This window comes from Gambusia affinis, linkage group LG02 (assembly GCF_019740435.1).
Source record: "Gambusia affinis linkage group LG02, SWU_Gaff_1.0, whole genome shotgun sequence".
Taxonomy (NCBI): domain Eukaryota; kingdom Metazoa; phylum Chordata; class Actinopteri; order Cyprinodontiformes; family Poeciliidae; genus Gambusia; species Gambusia affinis.
In genome coordinates this window covers 1,921,067-1,947,561 of record NC_057869.1, presented here as the reverse complement: position 1 = coordinate 1,947,561, position 26,495 = coordinate 1,921,067, and the positions used below count along the sequence as shown (strand labels likewise).

The 26,495-nt window shown below is 41.1% G+C and overlaps 1 protein-coding gene across 4 annotated transcripts in view; it reads right to left on the bottom strand.

Annotated features, from left to right (window-relative positions):
- The window catches only part of large2 (LARGE xylosyl- and glucuronyltransferase 2), a 97,784-nt gene that overhangs the window by 35,768 nt on the left and 35,521 nt on the right, over positions 1-26,495 (bottom strand). The window contains exon 1 of one of the 4 annotated variants that reach the window (XM_044105116.1): positions 25,134-25,652. The exons of 2 other annotated variants lie outside the window; for them this stretch is intronic. The gene's annotated coding sequence lies outside the window, so the exon portion shown is untranslated. Of the gene's footprint in view, positions 1-18,021; positions 18,042-25,133; positions 25,653-26,495 lie in introns of those variants that run through there. One more of the 4 variants, XM_044105141.1, reaches the window with a different exon arrangement.

The window sequence follows — 26,495 nt, the reverse complement described above, 5'->3', positions numbered from 1 at the left end:
CGAGTTTCAGAGCGACAGTCTGAAAGTCAACGCTTTGATGTTTGAATTTTCAAAGCGAAACGAAACAAATCATAGAACTCAAACGAGGAGAAATCACGATCACACTGCTGGAGTTTTGGTTTTCTAAAAAAATAAAGACAACTGGAAGGATTTCAGGGATCATCTGGAGTTTATGTAAACAGAGCCGCAGCATCAAACCACCGACTTCCATCCATGAAGTTCAGTTTTAACTTTACTTCCAAAACATCAGGGAACAAAATGGCAGCAAAGTTTTTCCTCCCGTGTGCAAGTTAGAGTTTATTTACAACATAATGCTGAACGGAGCGAAATACAAGAAAACTATGAAAACAAATTCTGAAAAACTGCTAAAGATTCGTTACCGGGGTGAAAGGTCACCTTCCAGCAGGACAACCACCCTAAAATACAGCCAACGGAGGGTTTAGGTCAAAGCAGATGCATCTGATAGAATGGCCTAGTCAAAGTTCAGACCTGAATCAAAGTGAGAATCAATCAGTTTTTCAGGAACATATCTTCATTTTATAACACAATCACGTAATTATGTTGTTAAGAAAATGTTAATCAATCAATCAATCAATCAATCAATCAATCAATCAATCAATCAAATTTTGTTTGTATAACACGTTTCGGGCATTTCATAGTGTTTACATCATAAACACAAAGTCATGCAACATAGAATCAATCAGTTATTTATCAAATATGACTTAAAACTAATTGGACTTCCTGATTTAACACCTTGAAATTGGGCCTCTGTCTCTTTAAGAAGCTCCTGCTCTGTCGTCCCAACATGGCCGCTCTATTAACCCTTTAACAACGTTTTTACCAGAGAAGCAGCTCCTATGATGAGCTCAGCAGCTCCACCAGGTGTTTGCTAATTGCTGCTGACTAGTCTGAAGGAGCTGAGAGTGGGAGGAGCTACGCCTCGAAGGCGGGGCTAGGTCCACCCAGGCATTTTGCACAGCTCAACGGGTTGCCATGGAGATTATTTTATGCAAACATGCATAAAATAATCAAAGCAACATTTAAGGTTTGTTTCTGATGAGGAAAAAACATTTTAACACGATGGCACGCTCATAAAACCGCCCCTTTAAATGGGCAGGGCGGCTTTGAACCGGTTCCAGAAGCTGACATGCTGTCAGACCGGAGGCGGTGGAGGCGGAGGCAGCGTTCCCAGTCACAGACTGGGACCCTCCAGCCGCCCTGGTGTTAATTTTCTGCTCTGCTTGTTTGTAATATCTGCAGCTGAATGTACTCTGATCATTAAAGTCAACGATTCAGAGAACACTGAAGGCTTCCCCTGTTGGAGTTTGATCTGCCAGCAGCTGAAGAGCTGCAGGATCATCGACAAGCAGACATTAGCTGATCAATCTAATTATAAAGGCTTCATTAAAAACATCATTATTTCTGCTTTTTGGCTCATTACAGGTTCTCCTTATTAACTCATAAGGTTACATCATAAAACTGAAACTTTGTATTCATCCAACTTTATAAAAGTTGGATAAATATTAGACAAATTACTTTAGTTTAATAAATCAAACAACAACCAGCAGTAATCTGGAGATTAAAGGGTCAAAACCTGAAAGTGACAAATGAAAACAATTTATGTTTATCGGATGGATGGGATTCATCTCTCTATTTTTAAAACTGTAAACACGAGGAAACAAACTTACTGGTTTGAAACCAGTAAGTTCTGTCTAGAACCAGTGACTGGTCTCCTGGTGTTTTCTGCTGCTCTTGTTTCCTGCAGGATTCCCAGAGTGAAGCTCGGCTCAATGTGAATCTGGTTTTTACTCCGAATACTCAAAGCAGCTCAAACAGCTGAAGAAGAAAAAATAAAAAACTGGGAGGAACAGAGATAAGACGGATTGTGGGATGAGTTCGGGGACTTGGGGAGAGATTGTGGCTTTGGTTAGAGGCAGCAGAGGGAGGAGGTTCAAACTTCCAGCTCTGCGTTCGGCGCTGAAGGAGCAGGAGCAGCTTTGTGTTTCCTCCCAGGTTAAAACAATGAAGATTTTAAAATATCCGCATTAATTGGAGCCGATCCTCACAATCACCCGCAGGTTCCTGTGAGGACGGATGAGAGAAAGGAAAATGTTTTTTTATCTTTATGATAAAGATCGGGGTCTCTCAGAATGTCTCAGGAAACAAACGACGCCGAGCCGTTTGGACTCGATAACCGGGTCGTCGCTGCTCCCCTCAGACGCTTCGGACCCAAATGTGTTGCTGCAGTCGCTCCTCCATCAATCTCTTCAGGTTCATCTGTCAGATTCTAACGAACGCAGAAACAAACACGCCTACGTTTTGTTTCTCCTTTCATTTCTTCATCACCCACAGAATCCAGAATCTGGGTCAAGAATTCACTCGACCCGTCGTCTCCATGAACGTTTAAACATGGCTGCCTCAGTAATGGAGGAGGTTTCTGCACCTGCGCCAGCAGTTTCAGGCAGTCAGGAGGAAACGGAGGCGTTTACACCAACTCAACACCAGAGGTTGGCGTGCTGTGGTGGCGTAGGGGACAGTGCGATCCACATTTGGAGACCTTTAGTCCTCGAGGCGGCCGTCGCGGGTTCAATTCCCGGACCCGGTCGACGTTTGCCGCATGTCTTCCCTCCTCTCCTTCCCCCTTCCTGTCAGCCTACTTTCACATAAGGGACACTAGAGCCACAAAAGACCCCCTGGTGGGGGGGGAAGAAAAAAAAAAAACTCAACACGCCTCGTTACTCTGACATCACTTCCTCTGACACGCCTCGTTACTCTGACATCACTTCCTCCGACACGCCTCGTTACTCTGACATCACTTCCTCCGACACGCCTCGTTACTCTGACATCACATCCTGCATCCACATAAACTCTGTCCTGGTTTTTTCCGGTCTCATTCTTCCTCCTTCGTTTCATCGACGTCCTGCATCAGATTTCAGATTAAAATCTTAAATTCCCAGTGAATATTTTGTCCAGAGCTTTTCTGAGTGAGGCAGGATGTGGGCTAATCCGGCGCTCTACATCACACAGCGGTTAGACCAACACAGGAGGAGGTGAAATCTGACACACAGGCTGGATGTTTGCTCAGCTTGAACACACACACACACACACACACACGTCTCACATTGACGACCTCTAACATTTAAACAAAGATTAACCTCGTCAATCAGTGCTTTGACTCCCCATTCAGATGGAAACAGGAAGACAAACAGAGCTGAGCAAACATCTAATAACCAAAGATGAATCATTAATATCTAAACTAAATAAGAAGAAACACACAGATATGAAACTTTAGGTCTTTGAGACTTGGAGGTTAAACTCCTGAATCCTTCTCCGATGATATTCCAGGCTGCACTGCTCCATCAGGACCGTTTTAAAGTTTCGACATCGTTTAGACGGACTGTCAGGAAAGTTCTCGCTGGTGTCTTCTGGTATTTAAGAGCTTCTGTCTTGAAGCCAGTTGGGCTCCAGCCTCGGCAGCTGAGCGTGAGCTGATCATGTCTGACCGGGAGGAGAGCCGCGGCTCCACATGTGAAATGAAAATGGACAGAGCGCAGTCTGAGCCCCAAGGCAGTGAGCCGACCTGTCAGAGGAAATGAGCCCGACCCAGGCCGGATCAGCGTCTCTGTTCCCGCTTGAAACTCACTTCACCCAAATCCAAACGCCACTTCCTGAACCGCAACCTCCTGCCGTCCAATCAGAGCCCGTTTAAATCTGGAACAAAACCTAATCTTTGAGTTTAAACCAACCGTAACTGCTGATACTCTTCCACCTTTATAGTCATCCTGACCGTTGATATGTGAAACCTGAAGCTTGTGCAGAACAGGAGAACTATTTTAAATCATGAGTCTGGCTTGTTTCAGTCGGTTTCCAGCCTGTATCACGTCTGTTTCATACAGTCATTATATCGTCACCAAACGAGGGAAAAACACATCAACTGCTGCAAAAAAGAAATAAAAAGCTTCATTTTAAGGTGAGTAGTGTTACATTAATACCAAGTTTTATTTTTTAAAATTAAAACTTTATTCTAATTTCTGTCAAAATTAAAACTAATTAAATAAAATGTACAAATCACAACAAACATCTCAGTGTAGATTCACACATTCAAGAAGCTCAAACTTTACAAAAGGCAGCAAGAATCTACTGTAACTTTAGTGGGAAACTTTTAAAAATGACAATAATTTGGTTTAGAAAAAATTGATAAAAATATGAACCAAACAAAGTGATGTGTCGCCCTTTGACCCTGCAGCTGCAGGTCAGTTTGGCTCAAAGGTGTGAAGTTTCATCCACCCAGTTCAGGATTCAACGAGGTGGACAGAGAACCTGAAAACATGGTCGAGTAAGAGTAGAAAAGGATTTGGTCGTAACTGATCAAATTTAAAAATTACATCATCAGGGGGACCAAAGTGTAAAGTTATGTGGAAATCTTGGTATTTTTAGGATGAAAATGACAATAAATCATATGATTAACAAAATTATGCAAAAGAAAATGTTTCCAAATCAGATTCTCTCAGTGTAAACCTTCAACAAAAGCTGCAGGTGTCTCTCTGTCTGGTGGATTTCTGGTTAAAACATGTTTGATTTTCATTCCATGAGCAGAAAATACACAAATTTTACTCAGGAATGGAAATACTTCATAATAAAGTTACTGAAGTAAAGGTGAAAAATACAGTGTGGTAAAAACACTCCTGAAAGTATTTTTTTCAAAACATGTATTTAAGTGAATGTGAGTATTTTCTACCCAGCTGAGTTAATAATTCATCGGTTGGATCAAAACGTTTCCACTCAACCAAAGATCCAAACCGGATTCTTCTTTCCTCCTCTTTGTTTCCGACCGAACCGAGTGATTGGACTCGGCGCCGGCTCGTCTCATCCGGTTCATTAGCCTGTTTCCAAACGACGAGCCGACGCCTTTTATGGTCTCCATGGAGACGATGAGGGGGCTTCAAAACGGTGCAAACCCCATCTGCCGCGCTCTTCACCAACCTGAGCTGCAGTGGGAGCAGAGGTGGAGCGGCGCATGCAGTGAAGATCTGTTCACACACACACACACACACACACACACCCACACACACACACACTCACACACACAAAGAGCTGGGAAAGCACACAGAGAGTCTGGCTCTTCAGGAACAGGAAGGAGACGAAGAAAAAACTTTGGTTTATTTTGGTTTTAATAATTTCACTCCAGAAACATTAAATCTTACCAGCTAATGTTGGTCTAGTTTCTAATGCAATTATCTTAATGCCACATGAAATAACACAAAACTAACTCAAAAACAAGTTTTCTGCTTGTTTTAAGCCAATAATTCCTTAATATGGATGAAAAAATAATTGTTCCATTAGCAGAATATTTCACTTATTGCAAGATGTTTTCTCCATGTTTTTAATGGAACTAGTAGTTTTTCATTTGAAATAAGATTAACATTTAAGTTAGTTTTGTCTTAATTGATATTTTTGCCAGACTAAAAATGTGTTTTTGCAGTGAACACGTCTCGACCAGATGAGTTAGAAAGGTTTTATTCTGACTGATTAGAAATGAAACGTTAGTTTGGGAGTTTATAAAAGTCTGTCTGTTCATCGTCCAGAATGACATCAGGAGGTTACGCAAACGATGAGTCAGACCTTCATAAAATAGTGATTCTGCATTCATCATTCATCTCTAACTGTCCAGCATCGCTGCATGCATCTGTGGGTAATTAAGTGAACACAACAGTTTGATGAATATTAGATTAATACGGGTTGTAACGAGGCTCCCTGGTGATTTCTATGGTTTTGTCCGTTCTGCGTCGCTGCTCAGAGGAACCGTCACCAGGCGGGAAGCGGAGCGCTCCGTCGGATCATCAGCTGACAGAGAGCATGCAAATGAGCCGCTTCCCTGGGTGACCTGGTTTCTCTGAAGACGGAGTCTGACTTCGCATTTAGCTAATGTGAAGAAGAAAATGTGGGGAGGAGGAAAAATATTTTTTTGGCCTTCAGGAGCAGGAGAGGCTCAGGAAGCTGAATTCCCATTGGAGGAACAGAACTCAGTAAATCCAAGGAGTCCTGCAGGAAGGTTTGACGAAGATGAAGACGACTCACTGATCGTGAAACTCATGTTATTGTGTGATATTTATTAATGATTAAATCAATCAATATGTTACCCCTCCAGGGGCTTTTTGTGGGCTCTAGTGTCCCTTATGTGAAAGTAGGCTGACAGGACATGCGGTAAATATCACCAGGTCCGGGAGTCGAACCCACAACTAAACATTTTAGCTCATTTTAGCTAAAATGACCTAATTTAGTTAATTTCATTAATTTTCTGTATCCCATCCAAACTTATAGTCGCTAAATGGAACAACAAAAATTTTAATCTTTGGGGGTTATAAACATCCTAAAATTTGACAATAAATCAAACTTTTATGACAATAAGAAGAACAAAATATCACGGTAACGGTACAATAATAAAACTTGTCACGATATATTTTGCTGGACAATAAATTGTCCCAGCAGTTATTGCAATAAACAATAATATTGTTGTCTGAAGACCATATTTATGTAATATAATGTAATTCCAAAATAATAATCCAACATCCTCAGAGATCAATAAACTTTAAATTCTAAGGAACATTTAACACAAGAACTGGAAGACAATTTTAAAATCCAAAATAAATAAAACAAACAACAAATAAAATTCATTATGAAGTTTCTGAAAACAAAATTATCCTTCAAAAGACGATTTAGTTGAGATAAAATATCAGACTGAAGACTTTCATTTAAACTGCGTCTTCTGATCAACAGTAGCAGCAGCATTTCACCATTTGTGCTGATCCACATCACACACACACACACACACACACACACACACACCATCCTCTAGGGCAGGCGGTGATAAAACTCTACACACTCCATGATGGCTGCATGGAGCCAAACCAACACTGGTTGTTACTGTACAGTCCGACTCAGAGCCTCCATCCTCCTGCAGGAATCCAAACGCTTCGTTTTTGATCAACCACCAACACTTTCTGCACATTATTCATCCCAGGTATCACATTTGGTCAGTCTGTGACACACAGCCTGAAAACCTGCTGGACGGCAACATGAGCAGAGAAACCTGGACCAGCTGATGACGACTCAATACTGTTCGAAGTCTCATTTAGTGCTGGAATAACTTTAGCATCAATCATTGTAACTAGGCAAGTCGCAATAAACAATAAATCAATTTATCGCATGATAAATTTAAATTAGTTCAATCATTTCCATTTGCATGTTTACCATTTTTCTCTTTTTCAACCAAAAACTGGAAAAGTCACTTAACCCTCAAAGGTCACCAATAGATTCTCTAGGGCCGCCGAGGTCACCTATAGGGTCGCCGAGGTCACCTATAGGGCCGCCGAGGTCACCAATAGGGCCGCCGAGGTCACCAATAGGGTCGTTGAGGTCACCAATAGGGTCGCCGAGGTCACCTATAGGGCCGCCGAGGTCACCAATAGGGCCGCTAAGGTCACCAATAGGGTCGTTGAGGTCACCAATAGGGCCGCCGAGGTCACCAATAGGGTCGCCGAGGTCACCAATAGGGTCGTTGAGGTCACCAATAGGGTCGCCGAGGTCACCTATAGGGCCGCCGAGGTCACCAATAGGGTCGCTGAGGTCACCAATAGGGCCGCCGAGGTCACCAATAGGGTCGCCGAGGTCACCAATAGGGTCGTTGAGGTCACCAATAGGGTCGCCGAGGTCACCTATAGGGTCGCTGAGGTCACCTATAGGGTCGCTGAGGTCACCTATAGGGTCGCTGAGGTCACCTATAGGGTCGCCGAGGTCACATATAGGGCCCGCCGAGGTCACCAGTAGGGTTGCTGAGGTCACCAATAGGGCCGTTGTTGCTGCCTCCTGTGCTTAGTTTGGGTTTTTTCTAAATTTACCATTGATAATTCAGGAATTAGTCTTTGATTCATTTAGTTATTCACAACTAAACATGTTTTAAATAGAAAACAGAAAGATGAATTTAGGCTCCAGCATACATTCTGTGCCTGAACACCTGGAGGCAGAGAGCGAACCGGCATCGTTTCAAGCTGATCCGTCAGCAGCCGTCAGTCTGGACCCAACAGCCCCGTCCGGCGCCGGCGTGCTGGGAGCAAAGTTCATGTCCAGCCGGACTGACGAGAGCCGAGGAGACAGAAACAGACAGGGAGAGTGACGCTTCGCTCCTCCTGGGCTGAAACACGTCTGAGGAACCACTCGGAACCGTTTGGTCCATTTCTAGACGCCACAACAACAATTACAATAATATGGACGATTAATTAGAAATAAAAATCTTAAAATGCTGCAGATCAAAGCATAAATACCTCCTGATTATTAAAACATGAATATTTACATATTTAATTTGTTTTATTTCTACCTCCTGGTGGTTAGAGAACTCATCCAACACAAGCTCCGTCTGCTCCAATATAAACACAGCAACACATCCAAATATCTGACCTTTGACCTGAATATCCAGCCACACCTGTGACCCACTGAGACCCAACAGAACAGAACCGCAGAGAAGGAAGAACCGATTTTAGTCCCGACATATTCATCCCTAAAACAATCCTGTGGATTATCTAAGAACAGGAATACACACAGAGAGTTATTTACATTTAAATACATTAATTTAATTTAATACAGTTGTTCATATTGAGTGTTCCAGTTCTACTGTGGAGTTTCAGATATTTTACTGCTCAAAAATATTTATGTATTCACAGTTAAAGTAACGACTGCTCATATGGATGTTTTTAAAAAAATTATACATAATATTATTAATAGGTATCCAATGAATTATTTGTGCACTACTCACTGGACTAGATTAGATTAGATTAGATTAGATAAACTTTACTGTCCAAAGAGGCAGTTTGCTTTGCAGATAGAAACATTAGAGAAAGAATGACTGAATCAGAACTGAAGAATCTCCAGGCTGTTCTCATCCTGGTCAGGCGTCACAGAACGACTTTTTGAACCAAAGTTCAACCAAAATCTGTTTTTTCAGTGCAGCCTGGGCTTTTATTTTGAAATAAACCACCAGAAAACCACAGCATGAACATCTGTGCAGAGCTACGTTTATCGTTTCTATGAATATTATATAGACCAGAGCACACACACACACACACACGCACTCACACACACACACACACACACACCCACACACCCACACACACACACGCGCACAGCTCAGGCAGCCAAACAACCTCTGCAGTTCCAGATCTTCAGTCGTCTCCATCTCTCCATCAAATCAGACATTCCCAGTAACTTTCCGAAACCACCGCCGACCTCTGATCTCCTCCCACACCCACTCGCCTTCTCCTCCGCCCTGCTCTGCTTGCAGCAACTTCACCTCTGCCTGTTCTGGTTGCAGCAATGCAGCTATTAAAGTTACATTAAACTCTTCAGCAGATCCAAACGAGGCAGAGGAATCCCAACAAACTGAATCTGTTCAGTCTGAGCTTAATTCCTGCCTGTTCCTCAAATACACAGAGAAACAGAGAGGATTTAAGAGAAAACAGAGAAACAGAGAGGATTTAAGAGAAAACAGAGAAACTGAGAGGATTTAAGAGAAAACAGAGAAACTGAGAGGATTCAAGAGAAAACAGAGAAACTGAGAGGATTTAAGAGAAAACAGAGAAACTGAGAGGATTTAAGAGAAAACAGAGGAACAGAAACTGAGTGGGTTAAAGTGAGACGCCTCACCAGCTGAAGGTCCTGCAGAGCTGCAGCTTCTCCTCTCACGCCGACATCCAGCAGCAGCTGATGTGGATCTGACTAAAGACCCTCCCAGTGCAGCTCAAACACCTCACTGCCCCCCACCGGCCCCCCACGGGGCATTCACAGGCCCCACAGGGGGGCCACGCAGTCAGCAGCCCACCCTGCAGGGCAAACAGCCCCACTCCTGTTGGGAGGAACGGATCGACTCCATGCAGAGACACGAAGCTGGACGAGCAACAAAATCTAAAATATTGTGAATCTAATGGATCAGAGTGCAGATTGGTTCTGGAGCTGAGCGCCTCCAGAACCTCTGAGTTCATTTTACACCACAAACATCTGGAAGCAGCAGCAGCTCCGTCATTATAACCAATAAATTATCCCAGGAATTACTCTGATTAACGATAATATTGTTATTTTGAGACCATTCTTAAGTAATATAACCAGGATGGCATAATAATGCAAGAAAACCTCCTAAAAGATCAATAAGCTTTAAATTGTAATAAACATTTAATATCGGAACAGGAAGATATTTTAATATCCAAAATAAATAAACAAACAACAGAAACAACAAACAACATGAACTGTGAAATCTCTGTAGACAAAACTGAGAGACGAACCCGTTTAGTTCCCGACAGTCAGGAGGAATAATCCTGATCATCTGCTACTGTACGCAATAAAAGCCAAACATTTTAACCACATTAAAACATTAAGATCAGAGCAGGAAAACATTTACATTTTAAAATAAAGTTACCATACATCAACAAAATGAGCACCATTTTCAATTCAAAATATTTCTGCTGCTAAATTGTTGAATATGAGCTCAATTACAAAGATATCATGTTTTTAATCTGATATTTGGCCACCAGATTGGAGTAAAATTCATCTTTCCAGAGTTTCGGGAACTAAAAGTGAACTGTGGACACAGTCATTAGCATTAGCTGCTATAATTTTATCCCTTCATGAAAAACATACCTGGAGTGTTGCTCTGATTCTGTCCTGCAGGTTTGAGAAATCCTATTATCTCCATGGCAACCATTCCTGGGTGGATCTAGCCCCGCCTCCGAGGCGCAGCTCCTCCCAGGAGCTAACGAGCTTCTGCCTAATAGAGCAGCCCTCCCTCACTCAGCTCCTCCAGACTAGCCAGCAGCAATTAGCAAACAGCAGGTGGGACTGCTGAGCTCGTTACAGGAGCTGCTGCTCAGAGCAACGCTGGGAAAAACGTTAAAAGGTTAATAGAGGAGCCATGTTGGGACGACTTCCTGGAGTTACAGAACGAGACAGAGACCCAGTTTCAGTTACTTAATTATGCTATAAAATGGCACTATGTGTCTAGAAAACACAGTACTGCGCCTTTAATTAATTGAAATTAATGTGTTAAAGCTCCGCCCCTAATTAATATACATTGTAACAGATAATTAATAAAACGCCACTGAGAGCACACCACCAGGTGGGACTCAGACATCTTCCTCTTCCTCTGGTTCTGTTGGAGATGAACACAGACGCTCGTTCGTGGAATCAGATGTCAAATCGTATTTCCCTCCAACAGAGCTGAGGCTCACTTCAGCGCAGTGATGGTGATGAGCTACAGGTGCTGCCAGGACACAGAACCGGGCCTGGAGGGAAGAAAGCAGCAGCTGGTCGCCGACAAGCAGCTGGAAGCTGAATCTGATCAGCTGCTGCTGCGAAGCTTCAGCCTGATTAGCATCAGGTAAACCGAGGAAGAGGAGGAAGGTCGCTCTTCCTCCTGCAGCTGCTGGCTTCAACAGAGTCTAACAACTCCTGATTTACATCCAATTAAGACTTTAAATGTGTTTCAAATATTTATTTCATGCATAGGAAAAACCAAATACTTTGTGTTCTGCATAAGAAATTAAATTTAATCTACAAACATTTAGTTTTATGTTCATGAAGATTATAGTACATATCTAGCAACTACCTTTAACGTTTTTCTATATTCTTAGTTTTTGGGTTAAATTTTTGCAATAAATAACAACAACACATTTTGCTAGATGATAAATTGTCCCAGTATTTACAGTAATAAAGAATAATATTCTCATTTTGAGTCCGTAATATATCAATAACGTCGTAATAATGAAATAAAATCTAATTTTATTTATATTTCACGGCTTCACATCATAAAAACGACTAACTTTACATTTTTATAAATTTAAACATGAAAATGTTGGTCAGTGTTTCATTAAAGACTAAATAAAATTTAATTCTGTACTGAAGATTTAACTGGAAGACATTTTAAATATTCAGCAATCAAAAACAATAAATTAAAAAAACGCAAATAAAAAGCACTTACAACCGAAACCATAAATAAAATGGATTATGAAGTGTCTAAATAAAACTGACCATCATCAAAAAATATTAATCATCAGGATGGAAACTGTAGAGCTCATTTTAATTTATCAAGAAATTAATTGATCAGCAGTTTGATTCTCAAACAGCATTTCTGATAAATTACATCAGAGTTCAGTTTAAACGCTGGAAGTTTCTTTTGTAACCAAAACTGTAATAAACTTCCTGTATGCGACCGACTGCCAATAATTTAAACAGAAAATGAAATAATGTTTCCAACCTGAGAGAAAACCTTCGGTGATAAAGAATAACTGGACGGGACAGTTTCTGCTTCACGACAGGCAGCAGATCGACGAGCCAACAAACAGCTTCCAACAGCAGCACTTCACTCTCGCTTGTTAACATTTAATCCTCAGTGAGGCTAAAATAAAACTCAGAAAACAAACAACCAGCGGAAAGCAGCCGGGTCTCAATCAGCACCGTGGGGAAATGGATCCGGTTCAGCCGAACACAAAACAAACCTGAGGTCCGTTCTCCTCCCTGAACACAACGCAGCGTCCAGCATCCGGCTTTTTACCTTCTGGTGACTCAGACATGCAGTGAAAGAACGAAATGCTTGGAGGTGAAAACCGCAGCTACATGTCTGAACCAGAACCAGCAGAACAGCAGCAGCACCAACACTCCAGGTTTCATCCAGTCTGGGGTCAGAAAGTCAAAACTTTACCAGATGAAACTGTTTGTGATTCACTGTTGGACTATAAAAAAACCTCCTTCTATGTAATTCATGTCAATAAATGAGAAATTCCTCGTTCCTGAGTTTTGCTCCGATGTGTGATTTCTGCTTCTGCACAGTTTTAAAGGCAGATAATTCAAGATTAGCAATCTAGAAACAAAAGTATCTGTTCTAAAATCAACTTGTTTATTACTCAGTGATTTATTGCAGGATCAGGACTGGAGCCTGTGGGACTCCAGTAGCACCAGTAACTGCACCTGACTGGAAACAAAGGAAAAGAACAACTTCACTGCCTTTTATAAAACATTAAAGAATTTTTACAAATGACTAAAAAGCTTAATTACTGTTAATGTATAAGTTAAGGGTGCAGTGTTATTGCTTTGTTCACATCAACACAAATAAACCAAAGGAGGAAACAATCCAGAGATCATTTAGGAACCAGAACAGAAACTTTTATTCCACCTCCAGCTGCTGCGGTTCTTTCTCTCTGCTCTGAGTCAGACCAACCTGTCCCCCTCCTGGCCTGTGGGGGCGCTGCTTTAAGAACCACTGGAGGAAACAACACTAAAACCTCTGAAGAAGAAAGACACCAATAAATACCAAATGGTAGAAGAAACAAAGTGGCGTCAGACTTCAGCAGTTGGAGGATTCCTCTTGTTTCTCCTGCCAGCAATAAACTAACACGTTTGTTTTGGTGGCATTTACCCAGAGTTCCCTGGGCTGTAGTCTGCTTCCTGCTTTTGGAGCGATCTCTGTTCACACCAGAGTTCACTTCAACCCGAGCGGAGAGCGAGGTTTGAAGGCGGAAGAAGTGGAGTTCTGATGATCTGGTCACCTTTTCAGGATAATTAAACCAACTCTGATAGATATTTGATCACTTTTCAGATGAAAAAGAGTCTTGGCAGATAATCCTGGACACAAGCATCACAAACATCTTGGATGCTGGAACAGAAGCGGCGGATGAAGGTGGAAAGTGCGAGCCACTCGTCTTACATCACATCGATTTTATTTTTAAATATCCCGTTACACAACACAGCAGAGGCACAAGACCATTAAAAGTGAGCCCAACATGGAGTAGATACTCAGCTGCAGAGAACAGAGCGTTCAGGACGTGACAGCTACACCTTCTGGCAACCGTTTCCATTAAAGAGCAAAGTCAGGCTGGGTGAGTGAGTGCAGCGCGCCGAGCTAAATCTGAGGCCCGGCCGCCTAATGTCTCCTTCTGCTTGGTCAAACACGTTATTTATTTCTCATTGTGTGTGTCCACGGGCCGTAAATATGTTTGTAATTACCCACACTGCCATCAGGTGGGGTTAATGGAGAAGCCATTAGCACAGATAGAAAGTGGATGGATGAAGGCGTGGAGGGGAAACTGCATTAGAGAGGCTGTGGAAGGAGAGACGGGCATAATCAGCAAATATAAGTCATTAATTCTGCTATTTATACATCCAGCTGCCGGCCCGCTTCCTGCTGGACCGGGCCAGCACTTCAAACCGGATCGCACTCAACTACAACAGCAAAACGGTCATTAAAAGTCTGGAAGAGGCAACAATGACTTTCTATCAACACTAACATGCTGTGACACTTTCTAACTTTTCTACATTTGTTCACTGGAGGAGAAAGTGTCATTATTGTTATTATTGTTGTTGTTGTTGTTGTTGTTGTTATTTACAGCCCAGGTAGGTCTATTGACAATGTCAACACAGAAACACTGGTTCCCTGTCCCAAACTTTTTGCCCTGGTGGCCAAAACCGGCAAATTTATGTAATCCATGTTATTTTAGCGAATATGAATTATAGCCTGTAATACAACATATTGCCAATAGGTGGCAGTAAATGGCTTCAAAACAGCCTAAAGCTGCAGTGATATGCTCCAGAACAGGGGTCTGGTCTCCTGCAACCTTTAGATGTGTCTCCACTTCAACACACCTGAGTCCAATCATGAGGTCATCAGCAGGACTCTGGAGAACCCGACTGAACTGAGGAGGAGGTTCTGCTGTTGGGTTCAGGTTGTTGGACCAGGGAGACTCTAAGAGCTGCAGGACACCGGCCCTCCAGGTCTCAAAAATTTGTTTTTAAGACTCAATTTCTTCTTCTTCTTTTTTTTTCTGTGAATCTCCGGTTGTTGTATTTTTCCGTTGAGAGAAAACGCATGAAGAACGGCGAGTCAGGATCCAAAAGAGCGGATCCACATCGAGTCCACGACGATGCCAATTTTGAACATATTTACACGACGCAGGTATCAAGTTGAGTCAAGTTGAGTCAAATATGTTTTACAGGAGAATCAGAGTAAAACTGTCAGAAACGTGTATCTGTGAACATGTGGGGGTCTTTATGGTCAGTTCAGTTTGGTGCGTCGTTTTGTTTAATTCAAACAAACTTTACATGAATGATGTTCGCTACATTTTAAAAAGGTCATTCCCTAATCCGGATCGGTCAGTAAATCCAGATCGGAGCGTTTTTGTTGGGTTGAAACGGATTCCAGCTGAAACCGATTCAGACACATTAAGAAACCGTCATCAAGAAAACATAGAAACCTGCAGCAGGACAGGAACATGGCAAACCGTACATACAAACTAAAAACTCATGCACCAGGATAAACTGACACCACTGCCATACTTAAGATTCTAAGCACTATTTTTAATGTTTTAAATAGGAAATAGATATTAACTGATAAACATGTTGAGTTGGTTCACCTCCATGTTAACCTCCCTGAGACGTTGCAGCCAGAATAACTTAAACGTTTTACAAAAAAATGATGCGATTCATAAAAGTTTAGAGGCAGAACAAAACGTATTAAAACTCCATCAGCTGCATTAGCCAGAGATTACATTAGGCCCATTAAACAGAAGCATGCTGCATAACTGTATCGGATATACTTTTGGAATATTGATCGCCTTTTTTTAACGGCTCGTTTTCAGCTTCTCACACAATAGAGCAGGAAGAAGTCATTACAGGAGTTTACAGGCTGCAGACGGAGAAGACAAAGAAGGAGCTGATCTGGATGCTAAAATCCAGGAAATATCCAGGACCACCCTGGATTTATGAGGTCGTCTTAAAACAAACGTCAAGTCTTAAAACTCATTTTTAAGGATTCCTGGTGGATTTAAAGCAGACAAACGCTGAAGACACCTGCAAAGGTCAGACAGACTTTAGAGCCTTAAAAAGCTTTTAAAGACTCTAAATGTGATTCCAGACATTTTCTCCCCTGATCAATGAAGTGATGCTGCAGTCAAATGGCAGTTATATAATCTCTCCTCTGGTTGTAAAAGCAGACTCTCCTACTCAATCTGGGAACACTAACAGCATGCCGATGATGCGTGGCAGGATATAACACACACGCACACACACACACACACACACACACACACAGAAACACACACACAAAAAGAATCAGCTTGTTCTGCCACTGAAATGGATCCACAGCTACGAGGCTTTCAGCTTCATGACAAATATCATATTTAGCATAAAGACAACATTTCCTGGTCTTTACGGCGAAACAAATGTCTGCAGCCAAACAGTTCCTGACGTATTTTGGCCACTGCGGGCCTCTGTACCCATTAGTGACATTCCACTGATTTCCTTTCCGATCCAATAATCAGTAACACTCACGCTGGTGTCAGTGGTACTGATCCAAAACCGATACAAAAACACCTAATGTGTCTAATAAATCTAAAACAATGAACATTATTCAATTCTTGGCTTCACCATTCTAATTTATTTATTTTAAACTCAGATGAAATAGCAGGCAGTCATACAAAATAAATAAAATTGTAAATTATTAACCCTACTGAAAATAATCCTTGTTTAATTATTAAGAGCTACTATAAAATAAAAGAATAAGAAATGCAGAACGTGTTAATGAAACTGCAGCAAAACGGACCCATTTTGACATTTTTCAGTTCTGTAATCTTTTACCATCCAGCTAGAAAACAAAATCTCTTCTCTTTCCGATTATGGCTGATACCAATTTTATTGTCTGAACTGTTGCTAAATAGCATGAAAGTCACTGAGTTGGTAACGGTGGGGTGATTATTGTCAACCAAGAACGTGTCGGTCTGTCAGTCAAACCTCCGTCACTGCAGAGCAGGAGAGGCTGATTGGTAGAAAACATCACCTTCACATATTAACATCAGCCCATTACCGATCCCCCAAAATTAAGGAAATCTGCTGCCAATAAATTAGCTTCCCGATAAATCGGTGCACCCTTAATATGGACAGATCCCAGTTTAATGGTTCCGTCTCCCAGCAGCCACTACTTGGTTAACAGGACCAGAAACGGATCAGCAGCAGCATGGAAACCTGCCGTCAGGTGAAGACGTAACATAAAGATATCTAAGGTTTTCAGGATTTTTGAGAAACTGCTACAGTATTAAATGAACCTTCCAGATTCTTTCTCCTCTTTTTCATGACTAATTAACGTTGCAGCCACGCGTTGCCACGGTAACAGGTCACACTGACCATGATGACATGTCTCAGAGTGAGTCATCCCGTCATCAGGAGCGTCATCACCTGGTCTTTATCTCAGTCTGGGTGTAGAAATGTGTCGAACAGCCGGGTCCCCGCCTGCGGCGGCGTTCCCAGCAGGAAGCGCGCCTCGCTGCAGGGATTACGTCCTGCTGCTGCTGTTAGTATTCCCGTTAATCCCAAACGTGCTAAACGCCGCCGAAGCGGATTATACCGCACCGGCTGGAGGTGGCAGGCGAGGCCAGGGCTGCTGTTAGCTTTCAGGATCACACACCTGCACACAGCGTCACTTATTATCAGAAGAAAACTCGACGAAGCTAAAACCTGGAAAAGCAGGAAAAGGCCCAGATTGGTTCCGTTTCACGAACCGAACCAGATCGTCGTTTAAAGAAACAAACGACGACATTTACTCAACAACTGAAACAGAAACAAACCACGGCGCTGGAGAAACGCTGCTCTGTAAAACCTGCTAAAGCTAACAGCAGCTCATAAAACCCACCTGCAAACATTTCCTGTTTTCTTTTCATTGTTTACATCGGCAGGGTCGGCCATCTTGTTTTACAAATTCAAATTTAGTTGAACTTTGAATTCAGGTCAACTCCCAAAAGGGATGATAGAGGAAAAAGCAAATTAAGAAAAAAAAAAAATTCAATCATTTGTAATTTGATTTTAAGAAAATAGTCAGACTGGCTGTGACTAACAGAGACATTAATAAAGATATTAATAAAGATATTAATAAAGCGTTCAGATCGTTGATCTTCCATCTGCCTAAACTGACAACATAAAACTCAGAAGTGAAATATTTACCTGCTGGAAACCAGACAAGGTCTAGTTTCTCATTAGTCTTTATCCACAGAAAAGCAGTAAAATATTTGTTAGCTCCAGGCACTGATGCAGCTTTCATGATGTTTATGATGAATAAACCAAAGCATGGCGGTTTAACACATTCATGTTTTACTGATTTCTTTGCAATAATCACCAAATAATGAATATTGATCTCTGCCATGCTTCACTTTTTGTTCATCTTTTCCATTCAGTTCATCAAAATACTTTAAAATATTAAAGCAAAGGGAAGGAAAACCTTGTTGCTCTGATCTGATAACTCCATGATGGATATAAGAGGATTTGAACCATAGCAGGAAACTGGCTGGTGTCTAAAAGTGGGCGGAGCTCAGCTTGATTGGTCGTCAGGTGACCAATCAACCAGCCAATCAGCTGACAGTAACAGAAGCAACCAGACAATAGGAAGAGTCAGCAGATAACAGGAAGGCTTCATGAGGACCATTTATCCTCACTTTCTTCTCCTACTACTCTCCAATTTGCATTTTTGCTGTTACTTCAGATGCAGCTTCTTCAGAGAAGCTACATCTGGTCTGGCGTTCTGATTGGTGGAGGTTCCTACCTGGAGGAGCGCATCGGCTGACATAATGCTGCCATCACCAAGCGGTTCTCTCTCTCCTGTAATTAACTTTTTACTTTTCACCAACACAGAAAGTGAGTCCTGAGTCAGTTTTCTGTCTCTTCTTGTTTCTGCTCTGTCTTCTCAAACCCAGTCGGTTCCAGTGTTGGGAAGTAACAAAGTACATGTACTTCGTTACTGTACCTAAGTACAATCTTCGTGTATCTGTACTTTACTTAAGTATATTTAATAATGGATACTTTCGACTTTTACTCCACTAGATTTTACAGTAAGTATCTGTACTTTCTACTTCACTTCATTTCTACAAAACCGGAAGACAGGAAGAAGATGTTGCTAACTTGCATGGACAAAACGTCTGAAGGTTCGGACTCTGAAATGTTTCAGAATTTTTCATGCCTCTGGTAAGGAACAGACCCACCAGTGGACGGCAGCATTTGCTACATCAGAACTTATTCAGCAAACGTGTTTCCATCTCCCCTTTAGCGCATAAAAAAAAAAGCCAAACTTGGTTAATCTCAGGCAACCGTAAAAACTTTTCCTGCAAAATTCAGGAAGTCACGTCAAATTTTATCAACTTTTCAAATGTGATACATTAAAATGCACATAAAAAACATTGGTGGAAAACAAATGTTTGCAAATTTTGTCAAAATTCCGATTATGTCAAAAAAAAATTTGTAACTGCAGCATTTTCATTAAATATGAAATGTCATTAAAATGACACATGAATGACCTTGTTTATGTGATAAGTCATTAAAAAACATGCTGCACCACGATCCTCCAACTACTTCCTGTCGTCTTCTTCTTCATAGTTTTTGACAGTGGAAACATCCAGTGTGACTCAGAAAAAATGTTTTCATTGCAGTTTTTCAAAATAAACCAATTTTGATAAAGCAAAAAAAGAAAACTCATCCAATCGCTAAAATTTTGTATTGAAAAACAAGAATTTTTTTTTTGTTCTTTTTTCCAAAATTGATGTTTTCATGAAGCAAATTTATTTTTGACAATATGTAGCAGTTACAGTGGAAACGCAGCTGATGACTCGATGCAATCTGATGAGTTTTCTTAGATGGAAACTTTTTAATCCTTCTGGTGCGGCATGTGGGACGTCTAACCCGACTCCAGCTGGGTTTAAAGCTTTAAAATATATCAGAACAGAAATAAAAAGGCAGAAATTACACTACTACAGGATTTTTAATCCCAGATTTATCTGGGAGGTTTTTAAATAAAAAAAACAACATTCATGCAGTCAAGGGATCCGGAATAAGATCTTAAATCTTAACTTTGAGCCTCTAAATGTGGATTAAGAATCTCCATCCTTCCTTTAAAAATGTGGATCAGTCGTTTCCTGCCTGGGCTTTAATTGTCCTTTTACACCAACAGATCCTCAACACACATCTTATAAAAGCTCTTTAAGCTGAAGAAGTCTCCACGCAGCAAATAAAATCACCTGAATATGCAAACTCATGCCTGGATGTCAGGGAGAGCCTCGGAAAGCCCGGCGTCGGCCCGGTCCGCGCTCCCCGACACGCATGGCCGCCTCCCTCCGCTCACCTCGCCAACCGCAGCATCGACATCAAGTGCTGGAGGTGAAGTGTGAAATGGTTCTGCTGCAGCTGGCAGCCAAACTCTGGGGACTCGTCAGGAATTTCAGACTCACACTTGGAAGGATTTGAGCAAATGCAAAAAGGAAGTTTTTCCATTTCCTGACTCTGATTTATGTTTTTTTTACACATCCTGGACGGGTTAAATAAGGCAACGCGCTCCAGCGCACCTCCCAACAACTGATAAATATTTAAACTGCACTGTGGCGGGAGCAGAGGTGGAAACTCCAGCAGTGGTGTTACAAGGAGTGAAAGGAGAAAAAGGACAAGCAGCTGTTAAACCAGGACTGCAGAGGCCAACAGAAGCTGCGTTTCCTTTGGCCCTAAAACGGCACAGATTGGAATTAAGAAAATTAATTTGCATAATAGAAACATGACAACTTTGTAATAAAAAAAAAAACAAACTTTTTTTGCTTGAATGAAGTGGTTTTTCAGCTGTACTGAAATGAGCAAAACTGCAGTGGAAACACAGGAGTCATGTGATCAACAACAAGATGCTACTACTGGCAGAAATGATGAAGAAGACAACAGGAAGTGGTAGGAGGGTGATGACGCTGCATGTTTTTTAATGACTTATCACATGAACAACCTCATGTGATTTTTCATCACAATTCCTAAATTGTGTTTTTACAACATTAGCAGATTGTGCACAGTTGTAATTAGTACACAGCTGTACAGATGTTCACACTGTTTATCACATCAGTCTGCAGGTTCTGATACAATCCAGTTCTTTGAGAAAGCAGAAGTGTTTTTATTTTAGCTTTAGATGTCCAAAATGATCCAGCATTCATGGCTGGGCATTAAATAAAAACTGTATAGTTTTATGGTTCATGAGATGAATATTTTTTATTAGTAAATGTTGTTTTACTTTCTTTATTCAGCATATTATAGAAATTAACTATGACTGGTAACAGAAAAATAATTACACTTGTTTCATTTGAACCTCCAATTCATGAAAGAAATAAAGATTCTGTTGCCTGAAAAGGTAAATTAATTTAATACGGTTCAAACTCTGATAAGAATCTAGTGAAAAACCTTGAACAACGTCTGAATGTGACGAGTTTGCAATACAACTCCCAATCACCAGGTGGCGCCAAAGACAAGGAAAGAGGCAGTATGTACAACCATAAACAGAAAAAGAAAAAACACAATCTCATGATTCAGGGACTCAAAAAAAAAAAAAAAAAAAACAGCGTTACCGTAGTAACGTCTACTGACTTCTTTAGCTCTGCTCTCAAGATTACAGCCAATCAGCAACAAGGAGGACGAATTGCGCTCCTGGATTGGCTAATAGCATGCTAGGTAGCTTTGTGTCTTGGTATTTCAGCTTCCTAAACTGCAGTTTTTTAAAACAATACTTTAGATATACAACAAAAATCCACATGTAGGCAAATTCTCCAGAAATAATTTGGAGCTACATTTCACAGAAAAATCTGTGACTGTGCAGTTCTTAAATTAGATTATGTAATTAAATTACACTCATGTTTTAATACTGGGATTAGGACACAAAACTACAGAAAACTAAAACTGGTTTGGGGGTTATTACATTAACAAAAGAATATCATAATTTTAACACAATAATTTCATGTTTCAAACAAAAACGTGACAAAATGTTGGATAAACAAGAAATTCAACAACTTAACATTTATAAAATTTAATCATGTAGAGATAACATGATTTATTATAGTCAGACTGATCTTGTGCTGAAGACGACGAGCGAGATCACAAGAGATCATGGAAAATCACACGAGGCCACGTGAGATAATCGTTTTTTGAGCCCTGGAAAACTCCAGCAGCAGTTATGAGAAGATCATTTTTCTGGCAGCATTGTGCAGGTATTTATGCACGATGTTGCTGTTTGGTCACGTTTCTATGTAATTGATGCACTCATTCAGCGGCTAACATGCTAACATCACATGAAGTGATGGTTAGCTGGCAATTAACCAGAGTTTCTCTGCCATTTGCACCATTTTCTGCTTGTTCCATGATTGTGTCAAAAATTTCATTGAGGTGGTCATTGCATTTACAAAAAAATAACATGTTTTAACAAAGTAATTTTATGTTTCAAAGGCAAATGTGATAAAATCAGATAAACATAAAATTCAACTACCTAGCATTAATAAAATGTATTCAAGTTGAGATAACGTGATTGAATTGAGTCAGATTGATCTTCAGCTGAAGAGATTCTAGCGAGATTAAGGAAAATCACGTGACATAACCGTTTTGCGCCTGGGAAAACTTCAAGGGTGGTTTTTCAAGAGAAGCGGGGAGATTCCTGACGTGCATCTAGATCATTTGAAAAACAATTAACACAGATGGCTGTGATCAACACAACCCAGCTTTGGCTGGAAAAACAAAACTTTAACCTTTTGTTGTTTTTTAGTTACACATTAAAATACAGATGTTTGTGCAAATCTAGGAATGTTTTTCTGTTATTTGTTTTTCTCTGCAGGGCACTATGATGGCTGAACTATTTTGCAGTTTCTTGTTACTAATTAAACACCAACTTTAAAGGTTTTGTTTAAACTATTAATTTAAACTAGTTTAAATGCATGTTATATACCTTTTGTAGTAAAGTGTCTGCACAGCACAAGTAAAAAAATGAACAACAATTTTGAAAATACGGTTCTGTTGTACCTTTTCTAATTATTGAGTTTTCCTTCTACCCTTTCACCCAGTCCAGTCTTAAAACATTTAATTTAATACCACTTTAAAAATGTCTTTGAATTAACAAAATTAAATCATGGAGAGGATTTCCACATGATTAAATAGCTTTCCTTCAGCATGAAGCATGTTTGTTGAGATAACTTAACTTTCATGAGTTGGATCAAGTATGAAGGTATCACTGCAACATAAGATGGTTTCAACTAAATTTTCATTAATCTTAATCAAGTAAAGGAAATTATTTGGTCCAAAACATTACAAATTAGTTGGGTTGGTTCTATTAAATTACATTGGGTCCAACTAAAGTAAACGAGTAGAACAACCTTAAAAGTTAAATTAGCCAACACATTTTCTTTAAATAGGAGTAACAGAATTACATGGTGCTGAAATAAAGAAAAGTAATCAGGTGGAAAACCTTTCCATGATTTTTTTATGTTCATCAAAAACGACCCAAAATGATTCGCTAAAAGGCAACGCTGAACAAACAAAACTGCTAGCCAAAGCGCTATTAGAGGTCAAACTAAGGTTACGTTCACACTGCAGCTCGATGCTCAAACTTTTAAACTTTATTTTAAATTTAAATAACATTTTTTGCATGGTTGTTCATACTACCACCAAACAACTCTTCTATGTAAACAGTTTATGACCCCAACTCACATGCGCAGAAGAAGAACGTTGACGTCACACAGCTGTTTATGGAAGTAAAGATGGCCGCCCTCTGGTTTTGGCTCAAATGGCTTCAGCCATTGTTTACGTCTGAATCTACTGCTTCTGGCTTCTTCTGATGCAGAATTATGACGCATGTCTCACGTCAATGATGTAAAAGTCAAGATGACCATTCTCTGAAAACTACTGGACACATATCTGATTTTATGCAAAATATGGAAGTGCCGTATGGACAAAAACTAAAATCCAATTTGAGCCAGAGGTATTGTGAAAAGACTCTAACAGGAGTGAAGGTAAGAAAAACCAAAAGACAACTAATAGATAGTTTCTACTGGTGCAGTCGTGACGCATTTCTCACATTAATGACATAAAAGTTGAATAAAATGTAACTTGACCTTTCTGATTTAGTTCCAGACTGAAGTGGTACAAATTGGTAAAAAGATCAGAACCGGGTCGCTCAGACATCCATGAAAAAATCGGACATGAGTCGCATTTGAACATAGACCAGGTCTGACAACTGGACGATGCTTCGTTCAGAGTCCATCAACCTGAAGTTGCCTCAATCCGTGTTGAGCCGCTTCCTTCAGCTCTGCTTGGTTCTGACTTTGAGAGATTCGGTCCAAAACGTGGCGGTGTAACAGACCGTAAGGCGGAGAGCCCGTCTCCACCCAGGAAAAACAGCATGACTGAGGGAATGGAGACCATTCCTGCTGCATGAGTGGAAGAGACGTGGACACAAGATTTCAAAGCAAACTGACAGCTTGAGAACTAGAAATCAGAGGTGGATTATTTCTGAAGTTTGTCCAAGATAATTTATCATGTTTTGAAAATGAAGACCAGTCATCCCGACGAGGTCAAACTAAACCCCAGCATGACTCAGAATGCCCCAATCTGTCTGCGGTTCTGCATTTTCAGTCATTTCTGGAAACATTTAAATGCCTTACCGCTTTAAAAATATATACACAATACAGTCTTAGATTAAATATGAGAAAAAATATGATCCTTTATAGAGAGGAAGTCAGGGTGAGCACAGATTGTACAAATGGATTTGACATCAGGATTAAAAAAATAAAATCAGTGGTACTGGATTATCATATAAACTGCAACAGATTAATTCATGGTAGGTTTTTTTTTCACAATATTCAAGATGATCTTTTGCTCCATACAGCCGATTTCAGTTGGAAAACTTAATATATGTATTTTAATATAAAACAAAGTAGGAATCTGTGCAAGATTATTCCCAGGATTTATCTTCAATCCAAACAGAACTGGGTCATCAGTCACGAATTTAAGACCGAAGAAGGAAAGCTAAATAAAGATGCGTGAATGTGCGGGATCGTGGGGAGTACCGAGGAGGGTTCATTGGATAAGAATGCAGCTCAATTAGATCTCAACAAACACACAGGTCACATGGACCTTACACACACACACACACACACACACACACACACACACGCACCATCACCAGCAGAGTTACCAGCTCACATCACCTGAATGATAAGAGGCTAAAACTGCTTTCTGTTCGCTCAGATAGGAGGCTGAACAAAATTTTAAAAAATCATCCTCACCTGGAAATCTCAAGGTTGTTCCTTCGACTTGTGTCCTCAGCGCAGAATATCCATATGCTAATCCAGGGAGGTCGGTAAAACGTTCAAAAATCCATGTGGAACCACAGGAAAAACCTCGGGAAATAAAAAGAAGATAAAGATAGCACTGTTTCCGATCCAGAAGGTCGGTCTCCGCTCCAGCAGGTTCCCAAAAGCCGCCTTCATGCGGTCATGCTAGCACATCCAGCGGAGGCAGAGCAAGAGCAAAGCCGGCCGAAGGAGCACAAACCCCCGCGAAGTACTGCGGAGCCCTGGGCGGGAAGAGGCCGACTCAGTCCCGGAGTTCAGCCCCGGACTGTCGACTCCTAGCCGGTGTGGCAGAGCCAGCAGTTGTCAGATCCGGTTTCCGCTGGTTCTTGAGGACAGTTGGTGCCAGCTCGCCCCGATCTGGCCGCGGTCTGCCCCGGTCTGAGGCTCCGTTAAGATTGGGTCAGTATCACCTCTCTCCGATCTGCCCGCTGTGCTCCTTCTGGAGAAATGAGGCAGACTGCAGAAGCACCGCCTGTCTGTCCCAAAAGCCCCGCCCCCCGTAGAAATCAACCAATGGCAGTGGTTCTGTTGTCTCCTCGGCCCGCCCCCTCTCCCTCTCTTCCGCCCAGCTCTGATGCAGGGAGTTTGGCAGCGCGGAGCTTCCCAACAGGAGCCAATAGCACACATTCACCCTCTAACACGAACAGACACGCTCTCCGCCAAGCTTATTCAGCCACAGAGACACTTCTGTCCACACCTGACTGAACCACATTAAAGGCATTTCACAGCGTTTTAAAACTGAATCACCTCCTGAAGCTGAGCTCAGTTTAAAACACTTTCATATGAAGAACCCAAACCACCAATTTTAGTCAGAAAATATAAAGTTAAATGTACGTGGCTCAATGCCCAGAGCAGCAAAATCATGGGGGATAACATCTCACAAGTTTTAGTGCAGGGGTAGGGTTAGGATTACCGTAACCCTCAGAAGAAGACAAATGCAACTTCCTTCTTCACAAAACATAAAGAAAAATGGAGTGGCATGAGACCTTAGCACTGCTTTTGGAGCGGTCTCCAGTCTGGTTGGCGTTCACACATGCATTCAAACTGAAGTGAGTTCGATTGAATCCACTTCAACTGAAACGAGGCTTGTAGGTGGACCAGAGTTCACTTCTTTGAATTGATTTACACGTCCACAACTGAATACTGTACTTTAGTACAATGCTATTTGGCATGATATTAGCTGATATTAGATATTAGCAAGCCAACCAATCCAGGAGCACCATTCATTTTGCTTGGTGCTGATTGGCTGAAACCCCAACAAAAAAACAGTGAGAAACTGTAAACATCAGATTC